The sequence below is a fragment of the Gavia stellata genome, chromosome 1 (genome assembly GCF_030936135.1).
Source record: "Gavia stellata isolate bGavSte3 chromosome 1, bGavSte3.hap2, whole genome shotgun sequence".
Lineage (NCBI taxonomy): Eukaryota > Metazoa > Chordata > Aves > Gaviiformes > Gaviidae > Gavia > Gavia stellata.
The window spans coordinates 2467426-2479665 of NC_082594.1; the positions used below are offsets into that span (position 1 = coordinate 2467426).

A 12240-nucleotide genomic window follows, 5' to 3' on the forward strand; every position below is an offset into this window, starting at 1 on the left:
TTAATTCACTTTTTTTCTGAAAAACTCGCTTGAATAAAGGAATCAAGTTTGTAAAACTTTAGACCTGTATTTTCCTACTGTAATCAACCTTAGGTAAGCTGGAGATTTTTTAGTTCTTCAGTAGCACATCCCATGATCCTGTTTTTGTATCCAAATATCTGATCAGAACGTTTCTTTATGGTATGATTAATGAAAATATAGTCGTTAAATACCTTGATTTCAAACTACGAATTGTGGAGGATAGCAAATCAGCATTGCTGTACTCACACGTGGCAGCTTGCCAAATCAAGCCAAGAGTAGATACTTGAACTCATAGGAAATGACATACTTAAAAAGTTCAAATATGATTGCTCGCAGCTTTAGGTTTTTTAGTATCATCCTAGAATTACTTAAATGTACACTATTCCTGTATTTTAGAATTAGATAGTTACAGATAAATTGTAAAATCTGTGAAGTCAGCTATTTAAAGCTAATTCAGACTTTACGTGGGTGCATTTCATATATTGACATTTTCAAAGTTTGTCTAAAATTGCTATCTACAAGCTATTTCCAGGTGATGCAATCAGGCATTAAGTCTGTAATTTACATTTAAAATTGCTTTCTTGAATAACTATCACTGTATTGTAACAAATCACTATTATCAGCATGGTTTTGCATACTGGGAAAAAAATTACTGAATAGCAGGCAACTGAAGTAGAAAATGAGTGCCAAACAAGGCCTCCGAGGTATTCTTCTATGTAATTCCATTATATCTTGACTAAGTTAACCACTCCTATGGCAATATGCGCGTGCCTCTTCGAGTAAATCACAGCCTGTGTTATAAATTCCGGTGCACTCTTCATTGGGTAAAAGACTGGCTGGATGGCCGAGCCCAGAGATGTGGTGAATGGAGTAAAACCCAGTTGGCAGCCGGTCACAAGCAGTGTCCCCCGGGGCTCAGTTTTGGGACCGGCCTTGTTTAGTATCTTTATCAATGATCTGGACGAGGGGATCGAGTGCTCCCTCAACAAGTTTGCAGATGACACCAAGTTGGGTGGGAGTGTTGATGTGCTGGAGGGTCGGAAGGCTCTGCAGAGGGATCTGGACAGGCTGGATCGATGGGCCCAGGCCAATGGTATGAGGTTCAACAAGGCCAAGTGCGGGGTCCTGCACTTGGGTCACAACAACCCCATGCAACGCTACAGGCTTGGGGACGAGTGGCTGGAAAGCTGCCCGGTGGAAAAGGACCTGGGGGTGTTGATTGACAGCCGGCTGAAGATGAGCCAGCAGTGTGCCCAGGTGGCCAAGAAGGCCAACGGCATCCTGGCCTGTATCAGAAATGGTGTGGCCAGTGGGAGTAGGGAGGGGATCGTGCCCCTGTACTCGGTGCTGGTGAGGCCGCACCTCGAATGCTGTGTTCAGTTTTGGGCCCCTCCCTACAAGAAGGACATTGAGGTGCTGGAGCGTGTCCAGAGAAGGGCGACGGAGCTGGTGAGGGGTCTGGAGCACAAGTCTGATGAGGAGCGGCTGAGGGAGCTGGGGTTGTTCAGTCTGGAGAAGAGGAGGCTGAGGGGAGACCTCATCACTCTCTACAACTGCCTGAAAGGGGGTTGTGGTGAGGTGGGTGTTGGTCTCTTCTCCCAAGTGACTAGTGATAGAATGAGAGGAGATGGCCTCAAGTTGCACCAGGGGAGGTTCAGGCTGGATATTAGGAAAAATTTCTTTACTGAGAGAGTGGTGAAGCACTGGCAGAGGCTGCCCAGGGAGGTGGTGGAGTCACCGTCACTGGAGGTGTTCAAGGAACGTGTGGACGTGGCACTGTGGGACGTGGTTTAGTGGGCATGGTGGGGTTGGGTTGGTTGTTGGACCTGATGTTCTTATAGGTCTTTTCCAACCTCAATGATTCTGTGATTCTGTGAAATTCATTGCTGTGCCTAATATCTGACTTCCTGGAAGGCTAAATCAGATTTGGGTGTCTCAGAGGCAATGCAGGGCTGATCGTCCTTGAGGCAGCAACCCTGTCTTTGTTCTGTGTGTGTGTGTGTGTGTAGTTGTGCTTCTCTATTAGTAAAACATGTATATTTGTGCTGACTAAATGTTTAGTGCATGGAAATGGTTATAAAGTAAATATTTCCTTATAAGACTGGAGATAAAACTATTAGTTGATGCTTACACAAGATAATTCCATACTTACATGCATGCTTGGCTGCCATCAGTTAATGCTCTTACTTGGAAGTAATGCTGAAAGTGAATTTAATATGTTGACAACAAAACAAACAAAACAGTCATTTGAAATAATAAAAAAAATTAGCAGATACCCCAGGTAAAACTATGACTGGCTCTGGTGGGTTGTGGCTGCTCTCGTCCCAGGGCATCGTAACGTAAACCCTGCAAAGGGATTCTCGTTTCCTCTGTATGTCTGGCTACATTTTGTGTGTATTGCAAACTAAGCACCTATTGAGCTAGGCAGGATCTTCATCTCTTTGTGTTTCCATAAACATTTATGTGTTTTGGATGATGTGGGCTTTCTGTACTGTGCATACCCCAGGAATGCGTGTTTTTTATAAGGTACAATAAAACACCAAACTAAAAACCGTTGAATCATTGTTGAAAGACTGAAAAATACAATAATGGAAAACCAAGTCAGGCTGGTGCTGTTCCTCTGCATGTATGCTGTTGTCCATAGATGTTCTACGTGCACGGGGTCCAGTTGCTAAAGTCGCTGCTGATCTGTGGTGGTTTCTTTACCCAGTTACTGGGCTCCCTCTTATCCAGTCCTTTCTTTTGTAGAACTTGTTTTGAAGCTTTTTTCAAAGTGAACCTTTTTTTGATACGGAAACCTCTCTGTCCAACCTATTCTTCTATATAAGTAATTGTGGTTTACTGAAAACCCAAGCTGCAAGTACTTTTCATTGAGCCAAATAATTTTGGAAGGGAAGGACAATGTTCAGGGTTCTTTTTCTGCATCTCTCTCAGATATTTATAGTAGTTGAATCTCCTCGTCTGGTAAACAACTGTATTCTTAATGAAGAACTGTAAATTCAGTTTTTTCCCAGTGTTGTTCATGAGCAAAAATACGTGGGAGCACACCCACATGTCCTTGCAGCAGGGTCATTCTTTGGAGCAAGGGAGAGAATAAGTCAATGGCAAGGTCTCAAACTGAAATGGCTACTGAACGCGTTTTAGAAGAGGCAGGGAAAACTCTCAGGAAAATCAAGTGTAATGCATCACTGGGCTCCAGCTGCATTCATCCAACAGCTCTAATGTAAATTCAAATGTGAAACTGCTTAAATATAAACAACGGTGTGTAATCTGGTGCTAAAACCCTCCTCAGTGCCAACAGAGAGCAACGTGTGTCCCAACCTTTGAAAAGGGCTCCAGGAGGGGCCCTGTGAATTATGGATGAAGAAATCCGACTTCCCTACCAGGCAGGCTGATCAGAACAAGCGCAGTGATGAATGGAGTCAGTTCACACGCAGATAGATACAATACAGTGGGAACAATCATCATGATTTTTTGAAGAGGGAAAGTGTCCTGCAAAAAGAGATCTTTAAGGAGTCAGTAAGCCTGGGGATAAGGGTGATTCATCTGATTTAATGTCTCGAATTTGTCAGGAGCTCTCAACAAACTTCCCACTCAGTCTCTGCTTACGTAAAAGCACAACGTTGTTACAGGTAGGGCGGTGAGAGTTTTCTCATAGATTAATAACTGATGAAGAGATACAGAAAATATGGGATTAAAGTAAATACTTGGGTTTTATAAGGAAAGGATATTCGTTGGTGAGGTCCTGGTATCTCTCTTACCTGTCTCCTCCTCCTGAAATGCGTGTGGGAACCATGCTGTTTAACGTCCTGAGAAAATGATTAATTTATTTAGCATAATGATTTAACATGAACAGTATGGAGAAGAAACTGAAGAGAGAGGTGATGATTTGAAAGTGAAGCATCATTCAGTATAAGCAAACATAAAGCCTATGACTAAGAGGAGTAGTAAGATCTTGACAATTTTGGTTGACCAGGCAAGAAAATAGCACATGAAATTCATGTTAAAAAGAGAAAAGCAGTCAGTTGGGGAGAAAACTGCTGCCTACAGAAAGAAGAACTCTGAGTAGCCATTACCATTTATGAAAGATACTATAACTGGAAAATGGAGTGAAGGATAAAGAAATGGAGACTTTGTCTATTAAATAGTTCTAATCCTTCCTCTAGGTAACATCACTAGGGAAGGAGGTATTTTGAAAGGATATTAAACCCCTTCCTAGGCAGCACAGTTCCTGCTTTAATAGGTTGAGTGGCTGTGTGACCCAATATATCTTACATGCTATAATACAGTTGTAGTGTCTAAACCAAACACGTTCATTTATGTGTTGAGATTAACATCCTAAAAATGCATCTTCTATCTTACTAATGTTGAGTCCTTAGGTATTCTTGTAGTGGTGGCCACCTTGCTATCTGTGAGTATTTCTCCGTTTAGCTGCCATTGAGCTGATACACCTTCTTCTGTTTGAACTCTGCAGGGCTGTCCCTGTTTCTAAATCACATCAAGTTTCTCCTTAAACTGTTCAGATCTTATCTGTCTTGCAGCACCTTTGGAGTTACTGCCTTCTTGCAGATACTCAGCTTCTTTTCTTGGTTCTCTCTTGACCGAGACTCTCAAAGACAGAACTTGGCATTCCTGAAAAATTCACTTCTCATACTAGCTGCCCCGTTTAAAAGGAAACTGGAAGACTGACTTCTGTAAGGAGTGAGTTGGGATTGTTGAGTGGAATCAGTAGCATCTCAAAGATCATAGGACTTATTCAGTTATTTAGTGTCTGCTTTTTCAGGATGAGTTCTGCAAATTGATGGTGATATCCACTCTGTAGACCAGGTGAGATTCCTGTAACCTACACCATCTATACGGTGAGATACAGCTGTAGTACCAGTTTCAGTAGCTGGCTTGAAATCGGGTGCATTACCTCACCTTGTCATCGGGGCAACTATTTTTGTATGTGGCAGAATGTACATTTTAAAATTATTTTCAGGCTGGTTTTCAGAGTTATTCAGTAACCTGTAGATAAATCCTTTATCTAAATAAAACTTCAGAATGTTACTTGTTTAATATAGTAACCTTCAGACTTGAAAAACAAACCACCCCACCTCCCCTGTCCTCAAAATCTCCCTACTCCTCAGCTGAAGTATCAGTTTTACCATAGAGCCATTAGAATCCTGTGGAAAGTGGGGAAAAAAAGTCATTTTGTTCTGTTTTTAAAGACAGATCTTACATATCCTTTGTCTAGAACAGTTGTTTTAAATGGCATTTAGGTATAAAATGATGGCTGTTTGGTATTGCTCCATTGGAGTGCATCAGTATGGATTTCACTGAAGAGTCAAAGCTTTCCGTGTTTTCCTAGTTGATAAAAACGTGAAAGATGATAAAAACTATAGAAATGGAAAAAGCCGTGAAGACATTTCAGCTGACGCTTGGCTATATTACTGTGTAAGAAAGTAAAACTCGTGCTTATTTACAAATGTTTCAGAGACTGTTTCTGTTTGCATCCATCATAAACAATTTCTTCGTAGGTTTTCGTTTTAATCGGGTCATTGTTTCCAGAATGAGAATTGTACTGCGTGGGTTTTGTCGGTGAGGGAGTCGTCGGCCTCTGGCTCGTTTGAAGCTGGGGTTGGTTTGGCTGGAATGCAGCCAGCCTCTGGCTATGAAACACTGCCTGCTGCTGGCTTTGGGTTTGAGTTGTAGCGTAGCACTCTCTGAAACCATCACTTTGGATCATCTGCGTGGGCAGACAGCACTCACGTTCCTAGAAAACTTGGAATTTTATTCTTTGACGTCAACTTGTATACATTGATAATAGTGGATTGAAATAAATAAGCTGATTTGGCTGTCTGTTGCTATCTGTTTTCTTCTTGTGTTAAATTACCTTTGATTTTAATTTGCTAAAACCTAGGTCTTATTTAGTGACGTTTGATCCGAAGGTGGCAATTTGTGTGACTTGTCCTAAAGGCTTTTGTGCACATTTAACCAAGTTGTAATTTTATAATTATACCTTCAGTTTTATAGTACCCAGCTGTCAAGAACTCTTTTGCTACACGCGTCCCTTGACTCCTACTTAGTGAAGAGGGCAGAATGGTGAAGTTTATTACAGGATGTGTACGTCAAAGGTTGGTCGTTGCATCCTGTGCAAGTTGAACTGAACGCAGACGGGTAATGTTAATGCATACCTTGGCTTGCCGACAGCCTAGACAATAGTGTGCTCATCAGTGGTTTATAAGCAATAAAATCCAATAAAAGTTCATACCATTGCTAAGAGAAAGGAGGGGCGGTGATATTTTTGCAGTAACAGTGTTGGTTTATGCTGGCTCAAGGTATTTGCGAAACTGTTGTCGGGACAGCATAACGTGAGCCGGGCTAGAGACACCTTGGGTTACTCCATCTTCGGAAGAAGCCAGCGTTGGTTTTGTTCCTTGTACCTGACTCAGAAATGCGGCTGTTGTACTGTCCTGTGACAAATGAATCACAAATATATGTCGTGGCCTTATTTAGTTTTCTGTAACAGGCAACAAATCAACATTTTCATTAGCAGGATTCCTGGTGACATACAGCTTCTGATAATTTTCAGTAGTTTAGAGTTTGTTGCTTTATTTTGCAACATTTTTGCTGCAAAGGAGAAAAACTTATTTGCTCTGCTGTGTTTGTAACTGTGAAAGCCATCACAAACAAAACAGAGATGCTCAGAAAGAAAATACAAAATGCTTCCAGCATTTTTAAAAGAATCGAGAATTACTTCTACAGTGCCATCCTAGTTTACCAATTCCATCAGTAAATGAGAAGCAAAACCATTCTAGATCTCCCTTTAGAAAAAATATGAATCGTATCACCTTTTTCTATAGCTCTCCTTTTTGTCCAGAATTTACACCTGGATAGAACAAAGTTGTGCCACAGACCTGAGCTCTGCATTTCAATCTCTGTAGTCAAATTTGGGGGGTGGGGAGCATGAACTAAAGCATCATAATGTTTTATTCTTTGCCAGTTTCCTAACAAGCTGCTTAGGAACAGTTGCCATCAGCTGATTGCGAAGATACTCTCTGCAAACTCTTTAAAGCCTGGTGCTCAGGCTTCTGCGGAAGTTTAAACTGAGGTCAGAAGGAAGTGTAAGACGATGGTTGAAGGAAATACAGGGCTGTTTTGATACCTGTCTTTTTAGAAACTTTTATTATTACTGCATTTCATTTTTTACTGCTCTACTCTTAACTCCTCTGTAAGTTCCTCTCACGAACCACCTCTGAATATGACTTTATAAAATAACTTCTGGTGAGGAAATGTTGATCTAAAAAAAGGGAGGCGTCACGAACAGTTTAAATAATATCTGGATTATTTGTGGTAGAAAGAGAGAACTAAAACTTAAATTAATTTCCAAGTTTAGACTTTTATAGATGACATGAGCGTCAGCTCAGCAGTTTATTCCATTATAGCCTGTGGCAGGTGTGTACATGCGTGTTGTGGGGCTCGGGACTGTGTCATTCGAACTTTGCACCAACCAAGGCCTTTGACACAATGTAAAACATTTTAATGAAGTATTTTATTTTGTTTCTCTGGTATGTTTTCAAAACCTGTTGCTCCCAAGGGTTTCCCTTTTAATGCTTGTATTTCAAAGTTGAAATCCTTAAGGAAAATTTGCCTTAAGATTTCAAAGATATTTTATAGAGTTAGGTCATCAGTGGAGCTTCATGGTTGGTGCCAAACATACAGACACCTATGTGGCTAAACACTTTTTAACAATCCTGAATGGTATCGTAGGGTATAATAAAAAAAAAAAAAAAGAAACCCCACCAAACATTTGGCAATCAAGTGTGATCTTAATGTTGGGGAACTGTTTACAGCTAGTGATGCATTTTTTATGAGCAATGAAAAATTCTCCATAAGGTAACAAACAGTAGCAGCAGGTATTTCTAAATAAAGCTCTCTGTTTTGCTGGGGTTTTTTAAATGTATTTTATATTTTACTTAGGGCGGTCTTTGGTGTTTGAGGGCTGTGTTGGAGGAATAGTGTCAAAAGCTAGCATGCCTTGCTATTTTTTTGTCTTTGTGGTTTCAGTAAGGTTTTTTAATGTTGTTGTAAGTATCAGTCATCTTTTCTGTTTCTTCTGTACTTTCCAGTTTGCATGACATGAGGAAGTGCAATTGTATAATTTGGCTCTTGTTCTTATCAGAGTTCTCGTGGTGATATGACAAGTTTAAATAGAAACTTCACGTTACGTAATTTCCCTGGAGCAGATCTTTACTTATGCATGGGTGATGATACCAAGACATGTTACAGCACTGCTTTTTTAATTCGAGAGATCAGTTTTTAAAATTACAGGCTATGTTCACCTTTTTCACCTCTTTGCCTGTTTTTAAGCACTGTCTTAAAGGGTTCTGAGAGAGGAAGAGGTCTGTCTGGCTTCTGAGGACTGAGCTGGCAGTCATGAGGATTAACACGAGTAGTGGCTGAGCCATTGCAAGGGCGCACCAAGAGTGAGTATAGTGCCTGGAGCACATGATGGAGAAGGAGATGCTGAGAAAACTGGGTTTGCTCAGCCTTAGAAAAGAAAGGGAGATGCTAACAGTCTTGATGATCTACAGCTACCTAGTGGGGAGCATATGGAGAAGTCTGAGCCAGGCTTTCTTTTTTGAAGGTGATGGCATGGTGGGCAGGCAACAAATTGAAACCCAGGAAATTCTGATTAAATAGAAGGAAAGGCGGTCAAACAGAAATGGGGGCTCAGGGAGGGGAGGAATGTCATACCTTGGAGACATTTAGAACTTGACTGGGCACAGCCTTGAGCAACCTGATCTCTTTGGCCCTGCTCTGAGCAGAGTTTGGACCGGTATCTCTCTTTCAACCGAAATTATTCTATGATTCTGTGAAATAACATTGTCTGTTAAGAAGATCCTGCTTGGGACCCCTAACTTCTAGTTTCTGGGGTTCTTTCTGCCATTAACTGGAGTAACTGCATGAGCCAACAGTGCTAGAATATTCATGTTTTGATGAACCCTGGTTTTTTTTTGTTAGCATTGTTGGGAGTTTTTGTGAAGCTGAGCTAACATCTGTGTTTTCAGCATAGTCATCCACCACTTTTCCTAAGCACTTTTAACGATCATTTAAACCAAATGTAAATACAGACTCCAAACATGACTTGCACGATTGAGATTCAGCTGAAGCTGGCAGTGTTTATAACAATGACCCAAGATTGAGGACTTGGTGGGTTTCAGTTCATAATTTGATTTATGCCCAGAAATTAAGAGGATGTGTATGGCAAACGGTTCTTTCCTCTGGTGACTCTATTTGACTTGAAAAGTAAGTTGACATGTTAGCTGAAGGTCTTAAATAGTCTCAGGAATGTTATCGTAGCAACGGCTGGCCAGTGTGTGTCCCGTATAAATAAAAGGTTAACGTTTGCATCAATGCATATTTCTGTAGGCTCCGGAACAAGCAGAACCAGTGTTATCGCTGTAAGAAATCATTTTACGCACGCGTTATTGTTTTATGCTTTTTAGAATGATTTAGAAGCTCCCAGGGAATTACTTTTCTGAAATGGAGATTCTGTCCTAAATGAGAAAATAGCATTAAGATAAAATAATTTTGAAGTCACTAGAGGTTTCCATTTTCTTCTATAAATCTCTTTTATTAATTCAGTACGAGCTATTCTTTTAAGATCCTGTAATACTCCCTTTAAAATGTAGAGGGAATTTATGTAAGTGAAAGAACTATTGTTTCACTTCCCGTTCTTGTCAGCTGCAAGCCACAAATATTTTGTAATTACAATTAAGCCAGCCGTAGATTGCATTATCTACAGTATCAGATGGGCACCGTAACTTTCCTTTACAGACGCTCGATGAGTGTGCCTTGCTTTCTCATGCTCATTCCGATGAATGGAGGATGAGTGAAGGGAGGCAGTTGCCCAACACATGATATGAGCGTTACAGAAGATGCTCGTTGTGGGCTTCACAATAGCTGATACCACGCTGTTGTCCCTTCCAGGGACATCAGTCTGTGTGCATGAGTGCACATAAAACCTTGGGGAAATTAATTCCTTTAATAAGGCCCTGTTTGTAGTGTGATTATGCATCCACGTAAATTGTTGAATAATTAATACAAAATTGCGCTCTCTTGTTTAGGCTTTCTCTTAAGTGCTCATATATCACACTTCTCAGTTGATACCGAAGTGCTGCTTTGGAGGACTTTAGCTCCTTCATAGTCTATTGAATATGTGCTAACTACAGTTTTGAGCATTTGTATTCTGGCTGAGTGGGAGTCAACGTTTAAGGGAAGTGAAAAGAGGCTTCCCACTGAAAAGGCAACCACTTCTGATGGTAATTTTGGCAAAATCACAAGCAAAGGAAGTTTAGATGGCCTTAACAGTAAGTGTTACTGCCACCATTAGCTATGGTGCCCTTGGGGCCAAGGTGGCCAGTGGCATCCTGGGGTGCATCACGAAGAGTGTGGCTAGCAGGGCGAGGGAGGTTATCCTCCTCCTCTGCTCTGCCCTGCTGAGGCCGCATCTGGAGGACTGTGTCCAGTTCTGGGCTCCCCGGTTCAAGAAGGACAGGGAGCTGCTGGAGAGGGTACAGCAAAGGGCTACGAAGACCATTAGGGGACTGGAACATCTTTCTCATGAGGAAAGGCTGAGGGGCTTGGGTCTTTCTAGTCTGGAGAAGAGAAGACTGAGGGGGGATCTTCTCAATGCTTATACTGAAGGGGTGGGTGCCAGGAGGATGGGGCCAGTCTTTTTTCAGTGGTGCCCAGTGACAGGACGAGAGGTAATGGGCACAAACTTGGTCATAGGAAGTTCCACCTAAACACGAGGAGGAACTTCTTTCCTTTGAGGGTGGCAGAGCACTGGAACAGGCTGCCCAGAGAGGTTGTGGAGTCTCCTTCTCTGGAGATATTCCAAACTCACCTGGACGCATTCCTGTGCAACCTGCTCTGGGTGAACCTGCTCTGGTGGGGGGTTGGACTAGATGATCTCCAGAGGTCCCTTCCAACCCCTGTCATTCTGTGATTCTGTAATATTTTCAATTTCAAATCCACCACTCGCCCCCTGAAAGATCACGTTACTCATCACACAGCCTTTCCAAGCTAACGTGAGACCAAAAGGGTGGGTCTGAATCACAACTGTTTCTGTTGTACTGATGAAAAACTGAGCAATGATCGCATTTGCCTGATGACAGTCAGCTCTGCCTCACCTCGTGTTTTAACCACAAGTCAATTCCTTGTTTAAGCATTTGGTCCAAAAATGCTGTTTATTTCCAGGGGGCTAAGTATTTATTCCTCCGGGGGGGGAGTGTATAGTGGAAAGCCGGAGCATAGCAAAGCCCAATATATAAATCGGGGCAACTTCATTATCTTAAAACAACAATAATTTTTCATGGGATAATAAAACTATTTCTTGATAATGCTTCTGACTTGTCAGCGAGTTTTCCACTGGCATTTTGACAGAAATAACTTTAGAAAAGGGTTGATTGCGAAAAAATGTAATGTGAATTTACAGATGCTCATGAAAGGTATTTCCTGTATAGGAGGTTACGTAGAAGTTGTCATGGATGTATTTATACAAGAAAGTTAACAGCAGGCTGGAATCAGTGGTGCAGTGAGTGGGAGCGACTTGGGAAGGAATAAAGAGAAATAATCAGTGATGAAGGTTGAATGCAATGCAGGAGAACAAGGAAAATGACTGGAAAGCCAAAAAAATCCAAGATCACTGCTAGGAAGAGGGCTCAAGGAAAGCAGTGTAAGGGTTAAGATCGGGAATGAGGTACTTAACAGGAATCCGGGTGGTCTTGTTGAGAAATCTAGTTTAAGGAGTTAACAGAAAACTTTAAACCTTTCTTTTTTTTTTTTTTTTGACTTTTAAAGTTTTTATGTAGAAACGGCTTAGGATTTGGATCAGGCTTCAAGATTTTTCTGTCAAATGTCATAAACCTACCCCTTTTGAACAGGAAATGAAACTTTGCCATCTTGTTCCAAAGCTGCGCTGTAATACAATAAGAACGGTTCCCAAAATACTTCGCTCTGCCAGAAAGCAGCCTGCATGCCTTCGAGTCGCTCTGTAGCTAGCGCGGAGAAATAACCAAACTCAGGAAGCACCTGGTGTGCTCTGGTTGGGAGGCAGGTGGGGCTACGTCGAAAAGTGTTAACTAGAAACATGCGACATTCTTATTTTAGAAGTCATGGAGTCAGACATCCCGAACAGATCATTCACGGGGTTTTGGTTGGTTGGGGTTT

The 12240-nt window shown here is 41.6% G+C and overlaps 1 protein-coding gene across 1 annotated transcript in view; it reads left to right on the forward strand.

The window, feature by feature from the left end:
* Nucleotides 1-12240, forward strand: part of FCHSD2 (FCH and double SH3 domains 2) — a 166215-nt gene that overhangs the window by 96785 nt on the left and 57190 nt on the right. The gene's annotated exons all lie outside the window — the stretch shown is intronic.